Source organism: Caretta caretta, chromosome 28 (assembly GCF_965140235.1).
Source record: "Caretta caretta isolate rCarCar2 chromosome 28, rCarCar1.hap1, whole genome shotgun sequence".
Taxonomy (NCBI): Eukaryota; Metazoa; Chordata; order Testudines; family Cheloniidae; genus Caretta; species Caretta caretta.
The window spans coordinates 2,688,864-2,696,589 of record NC_134233.1 but is presented as its reverse complement, the minus strand read 5'-3'; the positions used below and the strand labels follow the sequence as shown (position 1 = coordinate 2,696,589).

The window sequence follows — 7,726 nt, the reverse complement described above, 5'->3', positions numbered from 1 at the left end:
CCGGGGAGTGGGGGGAACGGGCCCGGTGACTCCGGCGGAGTGACTCCCGATTTCCACCCGGCTCCGGCTCCGGCTCCGGCTCCGCCGCCCGGCCCGACCGTCCCTTTAAAGGTCCCGCGGGCCGGGCCGGGCCGAGCCGAGCCAAGCCGGGCCAGGCCTCCGCCCGCCGGCTGCCCCAACAAAGCGGCGGCCCCGATCCCGGCCCCGAACAAAGCCCCCCCCCTACCTGCGGCTCCCGGGGGTCCCGGCTGGGGGGGAGGGGAATCCGGCCCGGCCCGGCCCTGCCCCACGGCCCGGCCCCACTCCCCGGCCAGCGAGCGCCGCTCCTGCCTCGCCTCCGCCGCGTTCCCCCCCAGCCTCTCGCCACTCAAACAAAGAGCCGAGGCGGGTTGTGTTGGGAGCCCAGCCCCCACCCCCCGGCCGAGACAGCCCTGCCCCTCCCCCTCCCCGCCCCCCCCTTTCCGGCCCAGCCAGCCTCACTTCCATCTTCCCGGCACCCCGCCCCCCCGCCCGCCGGGACCAGCCGGGAGCGCCCCACGCGCGGAGACCCAACTGCGGGGGTGGAAGGGGGGGGTGCATGAGGGGGGGTCCACAGAGGGGCACAGAGTGAGGGTGGAGGGGGGTGCATGGAGGGGCAGGCGTGGGGGTGAAGGAAGGGGGTGCATGAAGGGGGGTGCACGGAGGGGCACAGAGTGAGGGTGGAGGGGCGGGTGCATGGAGGCGCCGGCGTGGGGTAGAGGGAGGGGGTGTACGGAGGGACACAGGTGTGGGGGTGGAGGGAGGGGTGCATGAAGGGGGGTGCATGGAGGGGCACAGAGTGAGGGTGGAGGACGGGGTGAGCAGAGTGGTAGGCATGTGCGTGGATTTGTAGAGACAGTGGTACACCGGCTAATGGACAGGTGGCTAGAGGGGTGGTGTGGGGAAGCATGGGGGGAGGCATGGCCTGGGGGGATGGATGGACGACTGGAGAAAGGGAAGGATGGATGGTGGCATAAACACAGATCCATGACTACGGTCGGCAGGTATGTCTGAAATCTGGACGATGTTCGGATGCATGTGAGTGGATATGTGGGGATGGGTGGAGGGATGGGGGGCATGGACATGGGTATAGATTGATGGTTGGATGGGCATCAGTGGGGGGATTGATGGTTGGACGCATGGGGAAGGAGGATGGGTGAGGGGATCGATGGTTGGACGGATGGGGACGCGGATGGGTGAGGGGATGGATGGTTGGACGGATGGGGACGCGGATGGGTGAGGGGATCGATGGTTGGACGGGTGGGGACGCGGATGGGTGGGTGGATGGATGGTTGGACGGCTGGGGAAGTGGATGGGTGGGTGGATCAAGGGTTGGACGGGTGGGGAAGTGGATGGGTGGGTGGATCAAGGGTTGGACGGGTGGGAATGCGGATGGGTGGGTGGATCGAGGGTTGGACGGGTGGGAATGCGGATGGGTGGGTGGATCGAGGGTTGGACGGCTGGGGAAGTGGATGGGTGGGTGGATCAAGGGTTGGACGGGTGGGAATGCGGATGGGTGGGTGGATCGAGGGTTGGACGGCTGGGGAAGTGGATGTGTGGGTGGATCGAGGGTTGGACGGGTGGGGAAGTGGATGGGTGGGTGGATCGATGGTTGGAAGGGGATGGGCAGGTGGAACGATGGTTGGACGGGTGGGGAAGGGGCTGGGTTGGGGGATCGAAGCTTGGACGGGTGGGGAAGGTGCTGGGTTGGGGGATCGAAGCTTGGACGGGTGGGGAAGGGGCTGGGTGTGGGGATCGATGGTTGGATGGGTGGGGAAGGGGATGGGTGGGGGATCGATGGTTGGACGGGTGCGGAAGTGGATGGGTGAGTGGATCGAGAGTTGGATGGGTGGGTGGATCGAGGGTTGGACGTGTGGGGAAGGGGCTGGGTGGGTGGATTGATGGTTGGAAGGGGATTGGCAAGTGGAACGATGGTTGGACGGGTGGGGAGGGGCTGGGTGGGTGGATCGAGGGTTGGACGGGTGGGGACGCGGATGGGTGGGTGGATGGATGGTTGGACGGGTGGGGAAGGGGGATGGGTGAGGGGATCGATGGTTGGACGGGTGGGGACGCGGATGGGTGGGTGGATGGATGGTTGGACGGGTGGGGAAGGGGGATCGATAGTTGGACGGGTGCGGAAGGGGGATGGGCGGTGGGATCGATGCTTGGACGGGTGGGGAAGGGGGATGGGCGGGGGGATCGAGGGTTGGACGGGTGGGGAAGGGGGATGGGCGGGGGGATCGATGCTTGGACGGGTGCGGAAGTGGATGGGTGGGTGGATCGAGGGTTGGACGGGTGGGAATGCGGATGGGTGGGTGGATCGAGGGTTGGACGGGTGGGGAAGTGGATGGGTGGGTGGATCGAGGGTTGGACGGGTGGGGAAGTGGATGGGTGGGTGGATCGAGGGTTGGACGGGTGGGAATGCGGATGGGTGGGTGGATCGAGGGTTGGACGGCTGGGGAAGTGGATGGGTGGGTGGATCAAGGGTTGGACGGGTGGGAATGCGGATGGGTGGGTGGATCGAGGGTTGGACGGCTGGGGAAGTGGATGGGTGGGTGGATCGAGGGTTGGACGGGTGGGGAAGTGGATGGGTGGGTGGATCGATGGTTGGAAGGGGATGGGCAGGTGGAACGATGGTTGGACGGGTGGGGAAGGGGCTGGGTTGGGGGATCGAAGCTTGGACGGGTGGGGAAGGTGCTGGGTTGGGGGATCGAAGCTTGGACGGGTGGGGAAGGGGCTGGGTGTGGGGATCGATGGTTGGATGGGTGGGGAAGGGGATGGGTGGGGGGATCGATGGTTGGACGGGTGCGGAAGTGGATGGGTGGGTGGATCGAGAGTTGGATGGGTGGGTGGATCGAGGGTTGGACGTGTGGGGAAGGGGCTGGGTGGGTGGATTGATGGTTGGAAGGGGATTGGCAAGTGGAACGATGGTTGGACGGGTGGGGAGGGGCTGGGTGGGTGGATCGAGGGTTGGACGGGTGGGGACGCGGATGGGTGGGTGGATGGATGGTTGGACGGGTGGGGAAGGGGGATGGGTGAGGGGATCGATGGTTGGACGGGTGGGGACGCGGATGGGTGGGTGGATGGATGGTTGGACGGGTGGGGAAGGGGGATCGATAGTTGGACGGGTGCGGAAGGGGGATGGGCGGTGGGATCGATGCTTGGACGGGTGGGGAAGGGGGATGGGCGGGGGGATCGAGGGTTGGACGGGTGGGGAAGGGGGATGGGCGGGGGGATCGATGCTTGGACGGGTGCGGAAGTGGATGGGTGGGTGGATCGAGGGTTGGACGGGTGGGAATGCGGATGGGTGGGTGGATCGAGGGTTGGACGGCTGGGGAAGTGGATGGGTGGGTGGATCGAGGGTTGGATGGGTGGGGAAGTGGATGGGTGGGTGGATCGAGGGTTGGACGGGTGGGGAAGTGGATGGGTGGGTGGATCGATGGTTGGAAGGGGATGGGCAGGTGGAACGATGGTTGGACGGGTGGGGAAGGGGCTGGGTTGGGGGATCGAAGCTTGGACGGGTGGGGAAGGTGCTGGGTGTGGGGATCGATGGTTGGATGGGTGGGGAAGGGGATGGGTGGGTGGATCGAGAGTTGGATGGGTGGGTGGATCGAGGGTTGGACGTGTGGGGAAGGGGCTGGGTGGGTGGATTGATGGTTGGAAGGGGATGGGCAAGTGGAACGATGGTTGGATGGGTGGGGAGGGGCTGGGTGGGTGGATCGAGGGTTGGACGGGTGGGGAAGGGGCTGGGTGGGGAGATCGGTGGTTGGAAGGGGATGGGCGGGTGGATCGGTGGTTGGAAGGGGATGGGCGGGTGGATAGGTGGGTGGATGGATGGTTGGACGGGTGGGGAAGGGGCTCGGTGGGTGGATGGATGGTTGGACGGGTGGGGAAGGGGGATAGGTGGGTGAATACGGACCGTGGACTTCAGAAAAGCAGACTTTGACTCCCTCAGGGAACTGATGGGCAGGATCCCCTGGGAGGCTAATATGAGGGGGAAAAGGAGTCCAGGAGAGCTGGCTGTATTTGAAAGAATCCTTATTGAGATTACAGGGACAAACCATCCCGATGTGTAGAAAGAATAGTAAATATGGCAGGCGACCAGCTTGGCTTAACAGTGAAATCCTTGCTGATCTTGAACACAAAAAAGAAGCTTACAAGAAGGGGAAGATTGGACAAATGACCAGGGAAGAGTATAAAAATATTGCTCGGGCATGCAGGAGTGAAATCAGGAAGGCCAAATCACACCTGGAGTTGCAGCTAGCAAGAGATGTTAAGAGTAACAAGAAGGGTTTCTTCAGGTATGTTGGCAATAAGAAGAAAGCCAAGGAAAGTGTGGGCCCCTTACTGAATGAGGGAGGCAACCTAGTGACAGAGGATGTGGAAAAAGCTAATGTACTCAATGCTTTTTTGCCTCTGTCTTCACGAACAAGCTCAGCTCCCAGACTGCTGCACTGGGCAGCACAGCATGGGGAGGAGGTGACCAGCCCTCTGTGGAGAAAGAAGTGGTTCGGGACTATTTAGAAAAGCTGGACGAGCACAAGTCCATGGGGCCGGATGCGCTGCATCCGAGAGTGCTGAAGGAATTGGCGGCTGTGATTGCAGAGCCATTGGCCATTATCTTTGAAAACTCGTGGCGATCGGGGGAAGTCCCGGACGACTGCAAAAAGGCTAATGTAGTGCCCATCTTTTAAAAAGGGAAGAAGGAGGATCCTGGGAACTACAGGCCAGTCAGCCTCACCTCAGTCCCCGGAAAAATCATGGAGCAGGTCCTCAAGGAATCAATTCTGAAGCACTTAGAGGAGAGGAAAGTGATCAGGAACAGCCAGCATGGATTCACCAAGGGCAACTCATGCCTGACTAATCTAATTGCCTTTTATGATGAGATTACTGGTTCTGTGGATGAGGGGAAAGCGGTGGACGTGTTGTTCCTTGACTTTAGCAAAGCTTTTGACACGGTCTCCCACAGTATTCTTGCCAGCAAGTTAAAGAAGTATGGGCTGGATGAATGCACTGTAAGGTGGGTAGAAAGCTGGCTAGATTGTCGGGCTCAACGGGTAGTGATCAATGGCTCCATGTCTAGTTGGCAGCCAGTATCAAGCAGAGTGCCCCAAGGGTCGGTCCTCAGGCTGGTTTTGTTCAATATCTTCGTTAATGATCTGGAGGATGGCGTGGATTGCACCCTCAGCAAATTTGCGGATGATACTAAACTGGGAGGAGTGGTAGATACGCTGGAGGGGAGGGATAGGATACAGAGGGACCTAGACAAATTGGAGGATTGGGCCAAAAGAAATCGGATGAGATTCATCAAGGACAAGTGCAGAGTCCTGCACTTAGGATGGAAGAATCCCATGCACTGCTACAGACTAGGGACCGAATGGCTCGGCAGCAGTTCTGCGGAAAAGGACCTAGGGGTGACAGTGGACGAGAAGCTGGATATGAGTCAGCAGTGTGCCCTTGTTGCCAAGAAGGCCAACGGCATTTTGGGATGTATACGTAGGGGCATAGCGAGCAGATCGAGGGACGTGATCGTCCCCCTCTATTCGACACCGGTGAGGCCTCATCTGGAGTACTGTGTCCAGTTTTGGGCCCCACACTACAAGAAGGATGTGGAAAAATTGGAAAGAGTCCAGCAAAGGGCAACAAAAATGATTAGGGGTCTGGAACACATGACTTATGAGGAGAGGCCGAGGGAGCTGGGATTGTTTAGTCTGCAGAAGAGAAGAATGAGGGGGGATTTGATAGCTGCTTTCAACTAACTGAAGTGGGTTCCAAAGAGGATGGATCTAGACTGTTCTCAGTGGTAGCAGATGACAGAACAAGGAATAATGATCTCACGTTGCAGTGGGGGACGTTTAGGTTGGATATTAGGAAAAACATTTTCATGAGGAGGGTGGTGAAGCACCGGAATGGGTTCCCTCGGGAGGTGGTGGAATCAGAGGTTTTCAAGGCCCGGCTTGACAAAGCCCTGGCTGGGATGATTTAGTTGGGGTTGGTCCTGCTTTGAGCAGGGGGTTGGACGAGATACCTCCTGAGGCCCCTTCCAACCCTGATCTTCGATGAGTCTATGATCGATGGTTGGAGAGGTGGGGAGGGAGGATGGGTGGGGTAGCGATGGTTGGACGGGTGGGGAAGGGGGATGGGTGGGGGGATGGGTGGTTGGACGGGTGGGGAAGGGGATTGGTGAGTGGGTCGCTGGTTGGACGGGAGGGGACGGGTGCTGTAGGGCAGGGAGTGGGGCAGGGGCTCAGCAGGGGGCGCTCTGTCTTGGCAGGCGGGGCTGGCCCCAGGGCGGCGCTAGGGGGCGCTGTGGGGCAGGGAGCAGGGCGGGGGGCTCAGCAGGGGGCGCTCTGCCTTGGCAGGCGGGGCTGGCCCCAAGGCGGCGCTAGGGGGCGCTGTGGGGCAGGGAGCGGGGTGGGGGGCGCTGTGCTGACCGAGGCAGGGGAGTTACATGGAGGTGCAAAGAACAGGACAGTTGTGTGATGAACACTTTGTGCAGAGGCTGGTGTGTGCGTCGTGCGGCTGTGTCAGGTTGTGTGTATCTTTTGGGGGGGGGCGTGTGCAAGGGTCGTGTCATGAGCTGAGTGCGGCAGCAGCGAGTGTGCATGGGGGTATTCGTTAAGGTGTGTGGTGAGCTCCGCATCTCACGTTGTGTGTGCGTTGGGTTGTGCAGAAGGTGACGTGTGCATTTGACAGAGGTCCAAGCTCAGGTTATGTATCGTGTAGCCCATGTTTGGCTGGGGCGCGGGTGATTTGGGCGGCAGGTGGGGAGGGTGGAAGGTGTTGTAGGGGATGTGCAGTGGATAGGGGTTTGTGTATAGGTGTGTGGGCAGAAGGCGGACTCTTCTGTGTGTAATGTGGGTGGGTGTGAAGCAGGGTTTGTGGTGAATGGGAAGGGTGGAGCAGGAGTGTGTATGCAGGTTGTGTATTCTGTGTGTGTGAACGCAGCAAGAGATGTGTGTGTGTGTAAAGGGGACTTGGGTGGCAGGGCGTGCATGTTCTCCAGGTGTGCGCCCGGTGGCAGGGTGTGTGTGTGTGTGTTCTCCTAGTGTACGCCTGGCAGCAGGGTGTGTGTCTTATCCAGTGTGCACCCAGCAGCAGGGTGTTCATGTTCTCCGGGTGTGTGTGTGTTTTCTAGGTGTGTGCCCGGCAGCAGTGTGTGAGTGTTTTCCAGGTGTGTGCCCAGTGGCAGGGTGGGTGGGTGTGTTCTCCCCGGTGTACACCTGGCAGCAGGGTGTGTCTTCTCCGGGTGTGTGCCCAGTGGCAGGGTGTGCACCGGGCAGCAGGGTGTGTGTGTTCTTCGGGTGTGCACCGGGCAGCAGGGTGTGCGCGTTCTCTGGGTGTGTGCCCGGCGGCAGGGTCTGCCTGTTCTCCGGGTGTGCGCCGAATGGCAGGGTGTTTATTCTCCAGGTGTGCACCGGGCAGCAGGGTGTGTGTGTTCTCCGGGTGTGCACCCGGCTTGGTTATTCTGTCTCTGTAAACAGCTTAATGTGTGTGTGAGCGAGAGGGGGGAGGCAGCTCCCTTTCCCCCCCAGACTCAGAAGGACAATCCCCACCCCCATCCCCAGCTGGGATCACTCCAGCCCCACCCAAACCCTGGGCCCAGGCCCAAGGAAAGGGGGGAAGAGAAGGAGAATTCGCCCTTTTGGCAGAAAGGAGGGGAGTGGGGGCGGGTGGGTTACAGCGGGAGGGGCTGGGAGCCAGGACT

The 7,726-nt window shown here is 60.9% G+C and overlaps 1 long non-coding RNA gene across 1 annotated transcript in view; it reads left to right on the top strand.

Annotated features, from left to right (window-relative positions):
- Positions 1 to 864: 864 nt before the first annotated feature.
- Positions 865 to 7,726, top strand: part of LOC142070232 (uncharacterized) — a 37,504-nt gene continuing 30,642 nt past the window's right edge. Inside the window, exon 1 of the long non-coding RNA XR_012666220.1 lies at positions 865 to 1,022. This is a non-coding gene — a long non-coding RNA (uncharacterized LOC142070232). The remainder of the gene's footprint in view (positions 1,023 to 7,726) is intronic.